This window comes from Cavia porcellus, unplaced genomic scaffold, assembly GCF_034190915.1.
Source record: "Cavia porcellus strain 051 isolate PalLab524CR breed Dunkin Hartley unplaced genomic scaffold, mCavPor4.1 scaffold_1, whole genome shotgun sequence".
Classification (NCBI taxonomy): Eukaryota; Metazoa; Chordata; class Mammalia; order Rodentia; family Caviidae; genus Cavia; species Cavia porcellus.
Genome location: NW_026947484.1, coordinates 143,670,874 through 143,691,434, shown reverse-complemented (window position 1 = coordinate 143,691,434; position 20,561 = coordinate 143,670,874).

Here is a 20,561-nt window from a genome sequence, read left to right as displayed (position 1 = left end):
CCCCAAAAAAATGTCAGTTCAACTAACATCTCCCAGCAGCACATATGTTGAAGGCCTGGTCCCCAGACTGTGGCACTAGTGATAGGTATTAGACTTTTCAAAGGGAAGGACAAGTCCCCTTAAAGGGGACTTTGGGACCCTTCTCTATCCCTTCTCTATCCCTCTTTGCTTTTTAGTCACCATGCAGTGAATAGGCCTCTTCTAGCACATGCTCCTGCCATGAAAGCACCATGCCACTACAGGCCCAAAGCAATGGGGCCAAGTGACCATGGACTAAAACCTGTGTAACCATGAGCCAAAGTAAACTTTCCTCTTTTAATTATCCTTCACATTTTGTCATAGTAATAGAAAGCTAACAGCAATACACTGAAACATTTTCAAATAAGAATTCTAAAGTCCTTAAAAAGAAGACCTAAATAAATAACATATTAATGTTCATGAAATGAAACACTATACAGCAACTTAAATAAATACATTAGATTTAAATGGCCATATGGTTCATTTGAAAAATAAATACAATCAATTTTCAAAAATACATTGGCGTAATTATTACAGTTTTTGTTCTCTTATACAATGGCATTATATATTATTTACAAATGTAAGAATATGTAACAAGACTTCTGGGAGAACATGGCGGACAGATAGCAGCAGCTACGGAGGCTCTCTGAAAGAACCAGCTTGGAATTCAGGAATGGTGCGGAGTAAGGAGTCGTGAGCAGGTGGAGATATGCCCTGCTGACCCAAGAATGAACTGGGCTGAGAGAAACCAACTTGGAATGCAATCCTGGTGCTATAACAGGAACAGAAAAGCCTCAGTGTGGAAGCTGGAGCCTGCGGCATTGGAAGCCGCGATTTGGATTTCCCGCCGCGCGGCAGCTGCGTCTACATCGGCTCGGCAGGAAGAGAGATGCGCGGAAGCTCTGAGAACGGGAATCGGCGAACGGAGTTGAAAACAGGACAGGCGGGGAGCTGTACATTGACTTGCGGTGAGGTGAGTGATAGAAACTGACACTCTTCCCACAGTTTGGGAGACTCCAACAGAGGACATTCTGGGACTGGGCAGACTTGCGGGAGCGGGGTGCTGCGGTGACTTCAGCCACCTATCCCCCTCTCAAGCGGGATTGGTGAGAAGTGCCTAGCCTACGTGACGCTGCTGGCTGAGACCCAGTGGGCTAGCACAACCCAATACAAGAACAGAATATTAATAGCCATCAGAGACAAGAAACAGATCACTTACAAGGGAACACCCATCAGAATTACAGCAGATTTCTCTGCACAAACCATCAAATCACGAAGAGCATGGGGGGAAAGAATTCAAGCTTTGAAAGATAATAATCTCCAGCCAAGATTGATATATCCTGCACAACTATCCCTGGAAATTGATGGAAAAACAAGGTGCTTGCAGGATGAAGAGGAACTAGGGGAATAGGCAACCACCAATTCAACTCTACAGAGATTACTGCAGGATATTCTAAAAAAGAAAAATACAAAGAATCCAGAAATAGTGGCAGAGAGGCCACAATGAATGCAGCAGAAAACAAAATGAAGAAGACAAACTGACAACTAATGACAGAAAAAGAGCTCAACAGAAATGAGGCAGAGAAGATTGGATGATAGAAACAGCTATTTTGGAGAAAATGACGTCTTAATAGGTAATACTGATTTAGTATCATCTTGTTTTGAAGTCTCATCAAGCTTTTGTTCTTCTGTCTCCATTGGTCTAAACAGGTTGTATCTTATTGGATTTTATTATGTATGATAATATAAGCAAAAACTTTTAAAGACAAGGAGATTATACAGAAACCATTGTTCGTTTTCTGTTGGTTGATTCTAAATACCCTGTAATACTGTCATTCTCTTAAATGGTTTTACATTGTTTTGATATATTTGATGCTACAGTATACGAAGTTATACTCAAAGATTTCAAGTAAAGAGACAATATGGTAACTACTTTTATGTCAGGATTATCTTGTGGTGAAACACTATTCTGCTTAAATGGTTATGTTTTGATGTGCGCTGTTTTGCTGTTATGCCCTCTTTTATCTCAATCTCCACTTCATTATTTACTTTTTTATTTTCATCCTTTTAATTAAGGGAAAAATAAATAAAAAATATCAGGATATATTATAGTAACCCACTTTGACTTTCCATTATCTTGATTTAAAGCCCTGTATTACTCTCACCATCTTGTTTTGACTGATGTCCCCCTATTCTGTTTTGCTTGATAGTTACCAGGTTCAAAACTTTAAGCAACAGCTGTGAAGATAGTGAGATTCATTGTAACGCCCATTCTCATTGACTATTATCTACTATTGAAGACCTATAATGTCTCCAATGTTTTGGTTTTGTCGGTTTTGTTCTTTACTGTTTTGTTCAATTTTATTATATTATATATTATATTATATTATATTATTTTGTTCAATTTTATTATAACTGATGATATAGGCAATTCTATTAGAGATAGCAGGAGGCATTATGGTAACCATTGTTGATCACCTTGTATTATGCTTTTACATTATCTATTATGTCCACCCTTTTGATTTGCTTGACTCTGTTCTGTTATGTCACATTTGGTTCTACTCCCTTCCAAAAAAGTAATAAGAACTGTGGGAGCAACAAAACCCAAAATGGGTAATTGTCATTGTACAAAAGAGAGGAAAAGAAATTGCTCTAAACGATATAACTGCATGTATATATAAGTGTGTAAGATAGATAATGATATTACTGAGTTTTGTTGGATCATTGAACAGAACTGTTTGCAGTGTCACTGTTGGAATGTCCACTTTACAAGCTTTAATTTTGTGACTTGAACAATTATTTCTAAGATGACAATATGTAATCCATTAACTAGTGATTTCCTACTGTTTATTTTTTTCTGTAAATCTGTATAACTTGTACCCTTTCTCTGCTTTTTTTTCCTCCTTAAATAAAAATTTTTTAAAAATTGCTATAAAAAAAAGAATATGTAACAAAAAATAAAATCACAGCCTTGAAGGTTAGACACCAAATACTCATTAGTGGCTGCCTCTTAGCAAGCAGGAAGAGAGTATATAAAGTGAACTTAGACTTGGTGTGCAAGATGTTATTAATTTAAAGTTAAATACCAAAGTCAGTATTTTTAAGTGGCAAATTTTATCAATTTGGGGGTAGGCAGCAGGATATATGATATTTTTGATACTTTAACGCTTTATTCTCCAAATGTTTTCCAAATGTACTAGTGAAAGAGATCACAGTTAAAACGCTATTCATAATAGAAGGATGGTGCCAAGGCCACAACTGTTGCTCATGCGAGGTGTGTGCCACGGTGGGAAGGGCTGTGAAGTTATACCGGGCAGAGACCAGTGGGTGGGAGTGGTTGGTGAGGTCTTCCTAAGAATGCTAGTCTTGTGCCAGCTTGAACAGTAACTGAAAGTTGTACACACTGAGATGAGCAAGAAAGACATTCAAAGCAAAAGGAGCAGGTGATACAGAGAAGAATATGAAGCATTTGGAAAAGATAAAGCCTCCGTGTCAGTCTAGGGTTTGAATTTTAACTTTTTTATTTACTAGCTTGGAGAACTTGAGAAAATCAGTCTGCCTGAAATTTTTCAAGATGAACATGGGTAGTAATCTCTCTCTGACTGAATTATTGGGCAGACTAGAGAAAATGTATACAAAGATACCTGACATAGTAAACACTACTTGTTCAGAAATGAAGATAATGATTAATGATTGTTATCGGGAATAAGACTCCGATTTCCTGAAGTTTTGATCTTTAGTTAACACTACAGTGACAATTTTGAAATTAGCACTACCCTAATTTCATGTAGTGATGAGTTTCACAATAATAAAGTAAAATACCTCACTGGAGAGCTGAGTCATTCACTGGATCTGTGTTTTAAGATAGATCCCTTTCTGACATGCTCGGCCATAAGTGACTCTGTCTCTCATTTCATGCTGCTGTTTGTTCTCTGAGGCCTGACATAACTGATGATTTTGTATGTCGCCTATAAGACCTTAAGACAATCAAAGCTGGAACTTTTGTAAATTTGCTTCCCAGTTGTTAAGTCAGCTACTGGTTAAAATTTGGAACACCAAATTTGTTTCAGCCAAAGAGTTAAAATGAGTATTATGTGTTTAATACCTTGATGTAACTGGGCTTCATGTATTTACCAAAAACCTAAGTGTGCACAATGTTGATCACATCACAGAGCTATAATTGATGAAGCATTTGTAGATTTAATAGACTCTCACATACTTTTCATATTATCCAGGTTATATAACTCTGAATAACTTCAAAGCAAAAAGCAAAATCCCCTGAAATTTACAGTCCTCTTACATGAATGGTACACATTACTCTGAAAGTTCAATAACCCTTTTATCATATCTAAGTATCAGTAAAGGAAATTTAGATCTGCATGAGTCTCACCACAGCATTTCTCTCCAAAGCAGGCTCACAATTTCCTTCTACTCCACTGAACCAGCGGCAAGCACCATCTCAGCTCAAATTTGGACTACTGAATCTTTTTTCTCAAGGAAGTTTTAGCAACCATTATTACTATCCAGGAAGTTGTCTTTACTAGGAGATAATTTATCATAGAAAGCTATTTCTCTTTTAGCACATATTTCCAAATTTCACTGCTCTTCATAGGAAAAGCATGTTGCCTTTCAACACCACTCACCTTACGCAACTGAGAAATATGCAATTGTTTAGGCTTAGGAGCAATCAGTATGTACCATCCAGGAATTTCCTGCTGTCTGACAGGCTCAGCTAAATGCCACAGACTTGTGCTGATAACAAAGGTTTGGTGCTCCAGCAATATACTACCATTACCTCCAATTCTTCAAGTAAGTTTAGGGCTCTAAAGAATTGTCATTATCTCCTATCCCTCTCCTATACTATTTATTTCCTTTCCTGAACAACACAAAACATTTCTGTGATTTTTTATCTGGGTTAATAATATTTATTAAAGATACCAAATTTGTCATGTGGTTGGGGTTTTGCACTGGTGTTATCATGTGAGTATTTGAAATGAACTAAGATATCTTACTTCTGCAGGAAATACCTGCCCAAAACCTCTGCCGGGATTGGTTTCAGTGGCTGGCATTGGGTCTAGTGTCTGGGCATGGAAGGTAGAGAGAGGATAGGCCAAGAACCTGTAATTCTCTTAATACAATATCTTTCCAAAGCACGCAGAGGACGAGGAGTGGGGAACTGCTCTTCTCTATCTGCTCCAAAGAGAAATATTACCCATTTCTGGGGTTATCAATCTAGTGTCTTCTATGGTTTCAAAATCTTTCACCAACTCCAGGTAAGAAATAAATAAAGATAGGAAAGGCTGCAATTTTCTCTTCATTTTCAGATTTTTGAAAAACTCTAGCAGAAGCAGAGGCCACCTCATGGTGCTTTGAAGGGATTGGGATTCCATTCGTAAGACAGCTCAGTGGCAACAGAGAAGTCTTCGTGACTTCAATCAGCCCTCACAGCTCTTCATTTTGTTTTTTGATTAACTTTTTTCATGCATAGCAGAAAAAACTAAACAGAATGAGAGGCAAGTAACTGTAATTAGACTATATTGCTCAAGGCAAGAGAAAAAAAGAGGCAAATCCTGTAACTCAGCTCCGAAGTAACAATCTTCATATGATAGAGTTGCTTCAGATATTTTTAAATCAGACTTTTAAAGCTTTGCATGTATACAGTACATTGAAATGAGTAAGTGTTTCTGTTGGAAGTATATTATTTTGTATGAATATTTACATCTTCTCTTAAAAACAGCTTTTTCCTCATATTTTAAAACTTGTAGTACATTGAGGTAGAGAGGAAAAGAAAAATATGGTGAGACGGAGCTAGATGACAAAAGCTACACTTGTGAATACCTGAATAGTTTTTCAAAGCACTATCCATAGGTTAAAATATAAAGCGAGCCACATTTCATCTTCAAGGTTAGCAAATTTAAAAAATCTAGGTGTCACCTGTTCACCATGTAGAATACATTTGACCAATGTGGGCAACATCTGATTTAAAGCAAAATATGGGCTGAGAATGGGGGCACATGCCTGGAATCTCAATACTCTACAGGACACTGGGAGTCAGAGGTCAGCCTGAGCTCAAGGCCAATCTGAACTACAAAGCAAAATTTGTCTCAGAAAATTTTTAAAAATATAGAAATAATATGAAATTCTTTAATTGTGTGGAGTTTTCACATTGTCTTTATGGCCAAGTCATAAAAATGTGCACTAAATGGTGGAAGAGTTGAATAAATGCACCCAAAACTCTGTTGCAAAGCAAATCAACACTACGCAGAGTAAGAGTGACACAGCTTGCTACCTTGGGACTATAAACATTTCTCATCAATAAATTACATAAAAGAGTAAGCCTAACACATTAGTAAGAAGTACACAAACTGAAATAGGTGATAGGTAGATAGATAGATAGATAGATAGATAGATAAATTAAAAGCAACCTAGTAGCATTCAAGATGGATCCAACAGGCTAGAAGTATGGCCAAGCCAACAAAACATAATTTAGTAGGGGCTGGGGATTTAGTTCAGTGGCATAAGCACCTGCCTTGCAAGCAGGCAGTCGTGAGTTTGATCCCTAGTACCGATAAAAAGGAAAAAGACAAAAAAAAAAAAAAAAAGCATAATTTAGTAAAGTTTTTCATTGGAATCAAAAACTCAAGCACCAAATTAGAAAATGGTACATAAGCAAGAATGACAATTCATTTTAGAAAACACCTCAAACTGGAATCAATTTCTCTCCTTGATCTCCCTGTTTTCTCAACAAACGCCATGCATAATAATTGCTACCTCTGAGGATTACTGGGTAGTTTATGTGAAAAGCATGTAAGACGGATTCTGACAGCATGGAAGACTTATGAGACCCCCTACATTGTCAGTGTCAAACCAAGCATCATTCCTCATCATTAGAATTGATCAAACCCAGGGAATAATACAATGATCAGGTCTAAGGGCCTCATATTAGAAGAACAGAGAAAATCAGGAAGCATCTGATGAGCAACCCATTACTTATCAGGGGCTAATCCAGAAGCCATTGCCTCTGTTCTCAGACATCTGAGGCTAGAAACAAATGATAAGATGCTTCATCTGGAGGAAGGGTCAGGTTGTTGACAAAGTCAGTGTGAAATGCTTGTCCAAACCGTGCTTAAGTTGCCCACCGCATCTATACACTGAAGCTACTCAGCGAACATTTTTTGAGTGAGCGATTGTCTTGTATTTAGGAAGAACAAGAAAACTCTCTTTAATATTTTGAAATTCTAACCTACAAGGAAGTAGATCAATATTTGTCTCGCAGAAAGCAGAAACAAAGCAAAAAGTGGAGGAGGCAGGGAATCAACTCTGAGGAAAACATTCTATTAATTAGAGTCACTGAAACAGACTCTCAGCTCAACAACTAGTGAATGCCCCATCACGGTGAGTGTTCAACAAGAGCTTGTACAGAACTAGGAGGTGTCATTTGTAGGAAAATGGATGCACCTTGAGAGCACAATGTTAAGTGGAAAAAAAATTAAGACCCACAAGCTTTAATACTGCACAATTTCTCTTATATGAGAAACTCAAGACATAAATAATTTAAAGAGCAAAATAAAAGATAGATAATAGGAATCAGGGAGATAGATCTTTTGCAAGTGGAAAAGAGAACAAGAGTTGGAGGGAAGGGAAAGGGAATGAAAAATGAATAAAATGTGTTGTATACATGTACCTACTCCCCATGATGAACATAATCATTACCTACCACAATCATACTAATAAAAATTTAAAACAAAAAGAACTAGCAAGTACTGCAAAGGCTGTTCCCACACCATCTCTTTGAAGCTGGAGAGTATCCAAAACACTATTTCCCTTTCTTGAGATGTTAATCTGAGGATTAAAACACTAGAGTCCTGATACCTAATGCAAGCATTGATGCTAGATGCTGAGAAACTAAAGTAGGCAATAACATTTGACTTAAACAGCCAAAAAATTTAGGCACAGGATAACAATTAAAATCTCCTCAGGTGAGTGCTCCACAAAACATGAATCCGGTGCTGGTGTGCAGATGTGTAGAAGTCGGTGTTCAAGAGATACAGCAGAAATTTTTCCTGAAGTCCCAGATCCACCATGACAGAACTGGAGCAAGTGTTTCACAACTGATCAAGGGTATAAAAGGGATTTTTCTCAGTGTGCTTGCAGGGGAGAATCATTGCTTCATAAAGATCAGCCCAAACAACTCCCAGATTCAGATGCAGTTGTCTCACTTCCGTGACTCCCTCTTTGCTAACCTTAAATAAAGTGAATCAGGTCACCTTAGCCCCATTCTAAAGAAGATATGGCCCCATGTTTTTACTATCAGCTGCCTTCAATCCCTAATAGCCAGATATCTCATGCTAAATTAATTCAAAGAAAGAAAAAAATTAATTCAAAGAAAAATGCCAACAGCACTGGAGGTGCTTAGCCATAGCAAGTACCAAGATGAGACATGAGCATCCAGTATCGAGTCAACACTGCTCTACAGTAATAAAAACATATTGTGGTAAGATCAATTAGGCTCAGCATATTTTTACTTCACATGTGAAATTTTGAAGTTTGGCTTCCTTCGTGGATCTCTGTGGACATTCGAAGATCATGGTCCTGGTACCTTTTTTGTGAGACATTTGTGTTCATATCCAGAACAAACTCCTTGAGAACTTAAAGGAAGATCTGGATAGTAAATCTAGATTACTTCTTTAGGGAATTTTTGTACTTGTCTTCTCTAAAATTATATCTCTTTAAAAGAAAAAAAAATCTAGGATTAAAAAAAAAAAGATCTTATTGTTTTCACGTCTCAATTGAGATCCAAGGTTTGTGAAGGTCAATTTTCAGTATCCTTTGCCTAATACCTTGCTTATTTGTGTTTTTACTATGTTAGGAACTCTGATTTTACTGTAAACTGACATCCTTATTTATGGTTCCTAACCCTACATCCATTGTTACTTTGCCTCCAGGCCTATTGTCTAGAATCAAAGTAAAAAGAACAATCCCTAGCGTTCCATCCAGAGTTGCATATACTGTAGAAGCAAAACCAAAGACAACGCAAAAGGAAAGTAAAACCATGAAAAGTCCATTTCCAAAATTAACAAATAGAGAAAGTCTGAAAACCGCATGCCCTAGAGCTCCATTACCTCTTCAAGAAAAACCCGGATCTAACTTTTCACTCAGAAGTTTCCATCCCAGGCCACCTCAGCAGTACAACATTTCAATTCTATTATTTAAGGAATGGTTTGAAATATTCCCCAATTCAGTTTAACACCTCCCAAAGCACTTTCTGCAGTGTGTAAGTGCACCACCAAACGGCCACAAAGAGATAGGTGTAGCTGGAAGGACAGGGAGGTTGCATTTGTTTTGCAGCTTCCTCCAGGCTATTAGAGTTAAAACAGCAACAAGTAAAAATGAGAAGGTAAAGAAGCAGAATAGCGAAGGGCACAGTCCTAGTCCCATTGCAAAGGGCATGGCAGGAACTTAGTGTGCCTCTTGGCTGTCCCAGCTCCTCCACAAGGTCGTGCACTAAATCACTGCCTAAGGACCACACTACTACATGAACTGTGACACTTCAGAACAAGTGCCAGAACCCGGGCCAGTAAGCCACAAACAGCTCCTTCAACCCACCTCCCCTACTTACGTTTAATAGTTTAGGTAAACACGCTGAAAAATAAATGAGGTTGTCCTTAAGCTGTCAAAGGCCCCCAACCTCACCCTTCCAGAGGATTTGGGGCCAGTCAGCTTTACCTCCCTGCTACTTCCATTTGCCACAAGTTGTTATATTAAAGTCAGGCTCAAAACTGCTTAGGCTATAATCCACAATCCATTTTTCATTTAACTTCGAAACGTTAAGATAAATAGAAACCTCATCAGTAAACATTGTGACAGTTATCTTTTAAACTGTCATTTATATAAACTTAGGCACATCCCTTTCTAAATCACACTCAGATGTATGAGTTGTTCGAATATAAACATATTTAGCAGAATTGTGTCATTTCCTCATATGTATATTCATTTGTGAATGATTCACTTCATACATCTTCATAAACCTGAGAAACTGTCTTTTGAGTTATTCACAGATTCAAGCAATGATGCCGGCACATTTGAAGCCGACAATGTATGCAGGGCCAGCAATGGGGAAAAGTAGCCAAAAGTCATAGCTCTGGGATCATTTTAATCTGTCATTGGGTACAAGAAATGTCACCGAGGTTCACCTGAAATGAAATTATCCCTTTATCTTAGCTTGTTTTGTACCACCTAATCCTCTAACTCTTTATTAAACATTATCTTTCCCATCTGCTCTAGTGAATGCGCAACACCTTGTGGACCAACTCCAGGCTGATTAGCTTTTATGGGCAACATGATCTCAGTTTTATGCACATTCTTAGGATTATCTCAAGGACAAAGAGGGTGAACAACCCATTAACTATAATAAGCAACTACGTATCTCAAGGTAGCTACAGCATATATTTGATTTAAAAAGAAAAGCCTGAATTAAAATATATCTGTCCAGAAGTGTCTACCTCCAACACAGAGAAACAGAATTTTCTGTCTTCCATGCTCTGGTAAGCGATACTACTCAAAAAATCACATCTCAGCCCCACTCAATCAGACTTTGCAGACTTTAAATCTTATTTTAAGATCTGACACTGCAGCAAGAAAAAGGTCTTTTTGAAATCTCTCTTCCTGATTATCTGTGGGAAAGGCTTGTGGAGTACACGTACACACACACACACACACACACACACTTTTGAAGAAAAATGCATTGTTATTGCTTTTTAAGAAAACATTTCCTTAGTTACTTTAGAATTACATGTGACCCACTGCTTAAATTTATAAAACATTAATTATGAAAATTTAATCAAATATACAATGTTAGCTGAGAAAACTAATTCACGTTGCTAGTTGGTGTTAATTACAGATATTAAAACAACATTACTGTTGTTTATTTGAACATTTTATTCTATTTAGAGTAATCCACTAAGACTTCATCTGCCCACATCCTAATTTACATGTGAACATCATCATAAAGGTCTTTGCTTACTCGGTTTTCGTCTTCTTGTCAATACTTAGCTCTCTTTGTACCCCTGTTTTGCTCAAGAGCTGTTTATTTTCTTGGCTGACTTTTCAAACAAAGGTATTTCTTTTGCTGTTATTATGAAGTGTTGTGGTCCCATAATATCAGTTATGATGGCAGCTGATCATATCATCTACATTAATGACAGAATTTATCTGGTCACATGTCTTCATGGATTACTGATTTCATTGAGCTGAGAGCTGTCAGATTGCCTCCTTGCAAAACTTGTATCTTAAAGTAATTAAAACTAGCTTGTTAAGCAGTTTGAACTTTATTTTGCAGTGAATCGGAAACATCGCATACTGCAGAAAAGAGAATATACCAATCACTTCTCGGCTTTATGCAGTGCAAGGTGTGAAAACGAGCATAGGAGTTAACCACATACGCAGAGTGAAGGCTTTCAAGTTCTTGCATATGCTTCCTTCTTTGCTACTTTGTTTAAGGTGAAAGAAATGCTGAAATGCAGAGCTGAGTAGCATCTCCTAATTCCAGTTCAGGGCCTTCCTTCACAAGTGAAAAGCAAAGTAAACCAAAGTGAAGAACCGAAGTGCTATCAGGGGGCTGGATATATAGAATGTACCACCAAGGAGTAGGGGCCACTGGGAACAGAAAGTAAAGGAACGTGTTAGTCAGTTCGGTCCCTGTAATAAAATACCTGAAAAAAAAAAAAAAAAAAACTTAAGAGAGTGAAGATTTATTTTGGATCACATTTTCAGAAGTTTCAACCCACGGTCAGCTGGCCCCTTGGCTCTCAGGCACATGCAAAGCAGAATCATCATGGCTGAAGGGTACAGAGGAATAAAGCTGTGCACTGCATGGCAGACAGGAAGCAGAGAAAGACCCAGCGAGGAAGGGGCCAAGTACAAGATATACCCCTCAAGGGCGCACTCACCAGTGACCACCTCCTCCAACAGCCCATTTGGCTACCAGCTCATCAAGAAACTGACACATTGATGAAGTTAGCATCCTCCAGATCTCTGTGCCACTGAACCTTGCTGCACTGGGGATCAGGAATTCAACACATGAGCTTCTGGAGGAACGTTTTAGTTCTAAATCACAACAAGGGGCAAAGACAAAGAGGAGAATTAATTTCACTGGGTTCCTTTTTGTTCCATTGGAACATTTTACCTGATATTATATTATTTTAATGTACAGGTGACTAAACAGTGTTTGCCCTGTCCAAGACCTGTGACAGCCCTACTTATCTTGAAGATCAGCACTCACGAACTGGCACAGTAGCCAAGGTAAGGTCCCAGAAACACTGCCCCCTGGCTTATTTGGTTCCTGCTTCCTCACAGATGTCCACGGCCAGTTTTAACGAAACCTTCTGATGTACCCAATACAAGTGAATAACAACAGTTTAGTTTCCACACACCAAAAAACAATGTCAGAGTGCAGCAGTCCTTTTAAATCTTCATTGTGAGATCACTGAAAACAAGAGTTTCCCTGCCTTACACAATGAGTAGCAGGCGATGTCTGTGTGTGTTCCATGCAATAGGAAGGGGAAGCATCCAGACAGGGATGGATAGAGGGGCAAGACTGTGGACAGAAAGCTCATCAACTGTGCTGGATCCTGTGCTAAAGAACCATAGCGTGACCAGCCGGCTGTGACTAACTTATTTCAGCAGAATGTTGAAAGACTGCAACTTTGTACCCATCCTTGCTGATGTCACTGGGGTCTACTTGATTCTGAACCACGGTGATATTTGTAGAACACGAACACCATATGTCTTCAAGAAAGTGGTGCCGCAATTCTATCAAGCAGGACCCTGAACTGGGGAAAATGTCTGCGTGTTTCTTTGAACACTTTTTGTGAGATTGCTCTGAGCATAGACTGCTTTCACTCCATCCTGCCATCTTAGTGTCCCACTTTTGATACTGCTTTGAACCTAAATTTTCTCCTTCTATTCAGGCATATGTGCATTAGAACACTGTAAGACAAAAGATTGTTTACTTGAGAATTAAATTCTTCACTTTAGGTGGTTAGTAAGACCAGACTCATTAATCTCCTATGCTGTTTTCTGCACTATAATTACATGGCACCAACCAGTGAAATTGCTAGTTAAAGGCTTGTGTTATGACTCTATGACTGGGCTATATGTCCATGCCATTCTGGAAAGAAGTTGACATGGAAACACTGGCTCCCATTACTGAATAATTCCAAGCAAGCATCTCCTATAAGGCATCTGCTTCTGTATCCATTGAGCAATCTCTATCTTAACATTAAGCATCACACCATTGCACAGCCATGTGGATAATTCCATGTTACTGAACTATGCATTTAAAAATGATTACAACTGTGCATTTCACGGTATATATTTTTTACCATAATGAAAAATAAAAATATTTAGCATAATTGATTTTCTTCCCCAGGATAGATACACCCAGTAATAAATACCTGCTCTACACAACTCTAACACTAAAGAACAGTACAGAATTATAAATGAAAGGCTTCTCTGTCATCTTTCCTAACTAGGATATTCACTGTTACCAGCTTGGTATATATCTTTAGAGATAACTCTTACGCACATAGAAAGAAAGCATATTGTGCGTGTTGCATCAGATTTCAAAATAGCTAGCAGAGAATATTTTAAGTATGTTTCATACGAGAATAAATGCTTACAGTGATAAATATGACAGTTAACCAGGTTTCATCATTATATATTACATACTTACTTAACATGTCACCCTGTGCCAGTAAATATGTATAATTACTGTACTTCTATTTAAAATAGGTATATTTAGAAAAGAATTATTTCTACTGCAAGTAACAAAATCTAACTAAAACCAGGTTGAACACACAATGTCTTACATAACTAATAATTCCACATCTGTATCCAGCTAGTTTCAGGATGGTTCAACCCAAACTCAAAGGCTATCGGGTGTTGAATTCTATGTCTTACCTTTGCCACTTTCCATGTTGTCATGGCTCAGGATCTACATGAGCTCCTTCAGCAACCCCAAACTCTCATCTCAGGTTCAAGTCCAGCATCTCTTCCTGTTAATTCCTATACAAGTGTTATGATTTTATATGGGCCATGGTTTATTTAAGTATTGATACCTAAACCAATCAATAAGATCAGGAAAGTGCGATATTCTGCTTGGCCAGGTTTGTGCCTTACATGTACCCGGAAAGCCAGCAGTCAAACCTATTACAAATGTAAAACTCACTCATTTTTAATGGTTACCTAGTGTCTCTTGTATATTTGCACCATAATTTATTTTAACAGTTCCATATTAACATTTAACTTCTTCCCAATTTTTGAAAAAGGCTTTTATGAATATCCTTTACATTTATCTGATTATTTCCTTATGATGAATTCCTAGAAGTATAATTGCTGAGTTAAGTAAGACATGTTTCAAATTTCCATATACATTGCTAAAATACCTTTCAAAATGGTATAACAGTTTTTACTAATAGAATGTATGAGAAAGCTTGTTTCTCTATACCCATCATTGGATATTATCATTTTTTTCATCTTTGCCTACCTAAACAATAAAAATAATATCATTGTACACTTCCTGAGCTGTGGCTGAGGGTGTGCATCATTTTTATGATCATTATTAAACTTCATTTTTAATATTTCTGAACATTCCACTCTACTTAGAGACTCTGTCCTACCCTCTATAAGACATGAAGGAAGAGAAGTGCATCGAAGCAATAGTTTATTATTCCTACCAAAATGAGTGCTAATGTTAACAATAACCATTTAGTGCTTTCTATACACCAATCATTTTATATACAGTATCTTTTCAAATTTTCCAATCTTATGGAACTCTAAAGGTCATAAAGATTATTATTATCCTTCTTTTACAAAAGAGAAACTGAAGTTTGAAAATGTTAAATAATAATAAGAGAACAAGGAATTGGTTTGAATGGTCTATCTGATCTAAAATCTGTGCTTTTAAAGTCTTTCCCATCCTAAACTCAATATGATGTTTTCATTTTCACATTAATATGGTCCGTTGTCCCACATTTATTGAATTAGAACATAAAATAACCTTAGATGCAGAATGAGATTGCTCCATCACCAGCACCCCTGAGGATGTTAACCAAAGGGAAGAATGTTACCTAAACTCTATCTGTCTGGCTGGGAGCTGAAAGGCAATGAGGAACGCTGAGTGTGCATCACTCATCTTGAAGCCTCATAAAAGAAGGGAAATTGTATTTGCAAGTCCAATTTCTGAATGTTTGAGGAAGCCTCGCAGGAACACTGCAAGGAAGAGTTAAAATGAGGGCCCTGAGAGGGGATGTGGATAATATAGTGTGCGGGGCTCTCTACTGCAGGGATGTAAATACTTTATACACTAATTCAATTACATTTTCAGATTATGCAGGGAGACTGATTTAAGCAACAGCCTGTGCTGCTGTCCCATCACCCATGCACACGTGCAGGAGGACAGAGTTAAGAGAGCTGGGTTGACCTTAACTCTACATTCCTTGACTTTTATGGGCTTAAGTTGGAACTTTAATGTTTTATTAATGTCGAGTTTTTGGAGTTGGTATTCAAAATGTTTCAAGCTGAGATACGATGGGTCTCAAATACGGGAATCTGTTCACATTGGCAGGTAGTAAAAAAAAAAGTCTGCTATTTTAGACAATTTTCCAACCACTAAAAACTCAGTAAGACTATTTTTGCATAAATTACTATATAAAGGATTACTGACTCTGCAAAGATGAAAATGTTTAATTTGCAATTATTAATAAATTGGCACATATAATACATATAATTGTAACCTTCCAAAAGGCCCTGTTGCAATGTGTAACTAAACACATTTTTAAATTAGTCATCTTCAGAGAAAAGGCAATAGAAACGATAAATAAGGAGATTTGCTCAAAGCATAAAGGAAATGAGCTAACCCTTGTAAATGCCTCAAAAAGTCAAGAGATTCAAGAATATCTTTCTTATTATTTATATCAAGCATTGATTTATGCAAGTTCCTTCCAAAACCTTAAGGCTCTGCTTGTATGTATTATTTTCTAGTAAGAAATTCAAAGATGAGCCAAAGTTCCAATTTCCAGTAAAAAAAACTTTTCTATCACACTGATTCTCTTCCATTTCAAGAGGTTTGGCCTTTGGAAAATGGCGAGATTTATGTAATATTTTCTGAGAGGTGAGAAGGAGTTGTACTGAGAGTTAATTTCAATTTTTCTGCATCTCAGTAAATAAGTGTTTTTGGTAATCTATATTTTTCTTGAAACTATTTTTAAAGACAGATTTACCTTTTGAAAGGCCAAGGATCTATATGCTATGAAAATTTTAATCAGAGTATTACCATTAATGAGTGTCAGCACTTTTTTTGGTGTTATTTCTGGTTTTGCCACCATTTCTATAGCTTGCTTTATTCCTTTCCAGTTCATTTGCAATACTTACAGGTTTTATTGGGGAGATTTTTATATTTCCAGAAACTGAAGATTTTGACTTACACATTTCCATATTCATAAATGCCTTGACTATGAAGAATAAAATGAAGAGATTTAAACTGGGCAAAACCACTGCTTATAAAACAGTCACTCAAGAATAATCATCTCCACTACAACAACTGTTTTTGCAAAGACAAAAGGGGCCAAATTCTGTCCTTGGATGTGCACACACAGCTCCTATTAGCTTCTGAAAACAGCTGTGTGAGTGTAGCCAAGGACAGTGTTTAGCTCAATTTGGTCTAATTTATCCAGACCACTGCAGCCATGAAAGATAAAGGTGGATTATAAGACATTTTGCATGTCAGACAGTAGCACGGTTGTGTTTTCCCAGTCCCCAAGGCTTTCTTCATCAGGCCAAATGTCAGTGATCACATCTGAGAAGTTTGCAAAGTATATAGATCAATCTGACTTGTGATGCTACTTGCTGGAGTTGGCAACCCTATCTCAGAGGAGGCCACTCTTTCTACTTTGGGGACCAAACTAGCAAATTAGATTTACCAAAAAGAAACAGGCTTAGTCATATGCAAATGAAGTAAATGCTAAAACAAGAATGAAAGGACATTGATTTTAGGTCATTTTTTAAAAGGCCAATCAGGAGACACTAAATTAACATGTCTTAGACAGTTTTAATTACCTTGTTTATAAGACATATTCCAAGAAGGAAAAGGTTTTACGGTGTACTAGATTAAACTTCCCTCAGAAGCGCTAATACTTCTATACACAGGTCATAGTGGTTATTGGCTCCAGAATGGAACCTTAAATCAGAGGACTGGCTTTCTCTAAGTCATTAGTTACAAGATTGGTGAGGCATTGATTCCCTTACTGAATTTCTGCCTCTGTGCCTTACACATATTTTGAATATCAGATACCCCATCCTTATTAGATAATTTTATGTGATTATATAATAACAGGACCACTAACCTCTTCTTTTTTTTCCCCCTGCTGGCATTTCATACAAGAAAGAAAGAGAGAGAGAGAGAGAGAGAGAGAGAGAGAGAGAGAGAGAGAGAGAGAGAAAGAGAGAGAGAGAGAGAAAGAAAGAAAAGAAAAGAAAAAAGAAAGAGAAACGAAAAAACTAACTCAATAAACTGCATCGTAAATTCATGTCAACAACACACTGCCAAGTGTACTCTGCAGCAGCTAATGGACCTCAGGGATGTTTGTTCTTGTGGTGGACACTTATTTGACATTTCTTTTTTTATTTTAAAGAAAAAAACAATAAGCTGGGTGTGGTGGCTCATGTCTGTAATCCCAGCACTCAGGAGGCTGAGGCAGGAGGATCATTGCAAGTTCAAGACCAGCCTAGGCTACAAAGTGAGCTCAGGGTCAGCCTGAACTGCACAGTGAGACACTATCTAAAAAGACAAAAAAAAAAGTAAAAAAGAAAAAAGCAATAAGAGCTATGGCACAAATCTTCAAAATAAGATTTTAAGAGAGTAATAATGGTTAGTACACTGCATAGTGTTATCTTCAAAGTAGTTGCTCATATTACAAGATATAGTCATGAAAAACTGATCAAACAATATAGGCACAAACCTTTCTTTTAAGTGAACAGCAATTAGCAGTATAACTATCTTAACTATTTTGTGTGTGTGTATATATATATATTTTTTTCCCTTCCCTCTTTTCTCCTTTCCCCATCCCAGTTTCTTTTTCCCATTTCACAGTATCTGATGTACATTTTTTATCTTATTTACTATTTTGGCTTCTTACACTATGGAGACGGTATGTTTACACATGTGAGTCTGGTTTATTTCATTTACGAGTATGGTCTCAAGTTGCATTCATTTCCCTATAAATGTCTCAAGTTTATCCTTCATTATAGCTGAGTAGAACTCCACTGTATACAATACTACATCTTTGACACTTCTTATTCTCTTGTCCTTTTAGAACGCTTCTTGTCTGTTTTGTGTGTCTGGGGCCTGATCCAGGTGTATTTACATGAGTAAAATTTTTATGACACCAATAAAAACTTAGCATGAGTTTAAGATGTATCACAAAGACCATCTCAGAATTCTGGAGACATTTCAAGGACAGACTAAAGGAGAAAAGAGATTTATAAGTAATTTGTCAAGTTTCACAAAATGTGAGATGATAAGTACCACTCTCTGGAGAAAACAAAAATCTTTCTTTTTTTACTTTCTTATGTCAATGTGTGTTTATGTGTGTGCATGTGTATATGTATATATAGAGAGAAGGAAGTACACATGTGGGCGTCACAGTTATTCTATGTGGTCAGACCTGACAAGTGTTATCCATAGCAAGACTTCTGCTAATGGCTTAGTAAACTAGGAGGAAGGAAGGGAGGAAGGGAGGAAGGGAGGAAGAGAAGGAAGAAGGAAGGAAGGGAAAATATTTGAAAAATAAAAATAGAATAACTGAATGTGGTGCTAAATTGTCCATATTATGCTGTCTTCTTTTCAGGAAATAAGTTCAACACATCTGTAAAACTACAAGTGAGCCACGGCTTCTAAATGATACTGATAAAATAGGGGCAGAAGAAAGGTAGATTAAGATCCAGAAGTAAGAATACCAAGCTCTATCCTTTTTTAAACAAAAAAAGAATAAAAACGATGATACAGAATCTCAAAACAAAATAATAGGAGATTAATACTGGTTAATATATTGCATATTATTGTCTTCAAAGTAGTTGTTCAGATTACAAGATATAGGTATAAAAAATGATCAAGCAGTCAAACAATGAAAGCACTACCTTTCTTTGTCTTTGAAAGAGCTAACCTTCTAGAGCCTGCATGATCATTTTATTTCCTTCATTTCTTTTGAATTTACAAAAATTATCCAGTTTTAATGCTATAGTTGGTCATCTCTGCCATGGAAAATGCAAGACAACAGCCCAAGGAATGAACATTTTGTGGAAGAGGAACCAAGGTCAGAGTGGACGATATCCTGGAAGTTTCACAGGTCAAAGTGCTGGGAGAGAGGCGAGCAAGAAGTCACCAAGAAGCTGAGACCTCCTGTGAGCCTGCAGCATGCATGGAAGAGAGCCAGACACCAATTCCTTCAGCACGCAGGAAGACAAGAAAAGTCAGCAGCCCCTCCACCCCTCAGCCTACCTTCCATAAGCAACTGGCTGATCTGGAGAAAGGCTGAGACAATAGCTAACGAGGTAAAATATAACAGTGCTTGTAGTGTTTAGCATTTCACTGACTTTGCAGGTCTAAAGTCACTAGTCTGATTACCTATTCAAAGGACAATACACAATGTAGCATCTAGGGGGATCTCCTTCTGAAGGTGGTGGCCTTTGTTAATTCCCTATTATCTTGTTTTGAAATCTTGTATCATTTTAATTGTTTTGTTTGGTTGGGTTTTACTTGGTTTGATTTTGTTGTATCTGATGCCATGGGCAGCTATTTCAAAGGTAACAAGATATATTATGGTAGCCATCTTGGATTTACTTTTATCTTGTTTTGAAATCCTGTATTGCATTCATTGTTTTGTTTTTATTGACTCTGTTCTGTTTCTGTTTTGTTTGATTTTACTATGTCTGAAGGTACAGACAGCTATTTTAAAGATGAAAAGAGACATGGTAGCCATTGTTGATTTCCCATTATTACCCTTGTTTTGAAATCCTGTGTCACTCTCAGTCTTGTTTTGATTGATTTTATTGTTTTATTTTGCTTGGTTTTTTTCTCTCTAAAATAAATTTTTTAAAAAGGGTGCAAGGAGTCAGACAGTTTTAGGTGACAAAGAATTAATAATTTCATTAAAAGGAAGCTGAGATTCCAAGAAGCTGGGATGACTAAGAAGACACACTTGCCTCCTCGGAGACATTAGTCATTAGCATCATCCCACAAAGTCATTTATTTCCTGCTCTCATCTGCTCTTGGCTAGCCTTGGGTAGTGCCAGAGCCACAAGAAATTCATCCATGCTTCGCAGAAGTGGCAGAGTTGTTCTTCTTGCACAAAATCTGATCGTCTACTTGTGCTTATAAATTCTAGGTTAATATGGAACCAAGCTCAAATCCTCATCACTAACCGGGCTGTTTTTTACCTGTAGAACCACCCTTTGTCCTAGTCATCAGAAAGATTCAGAGTTTCACA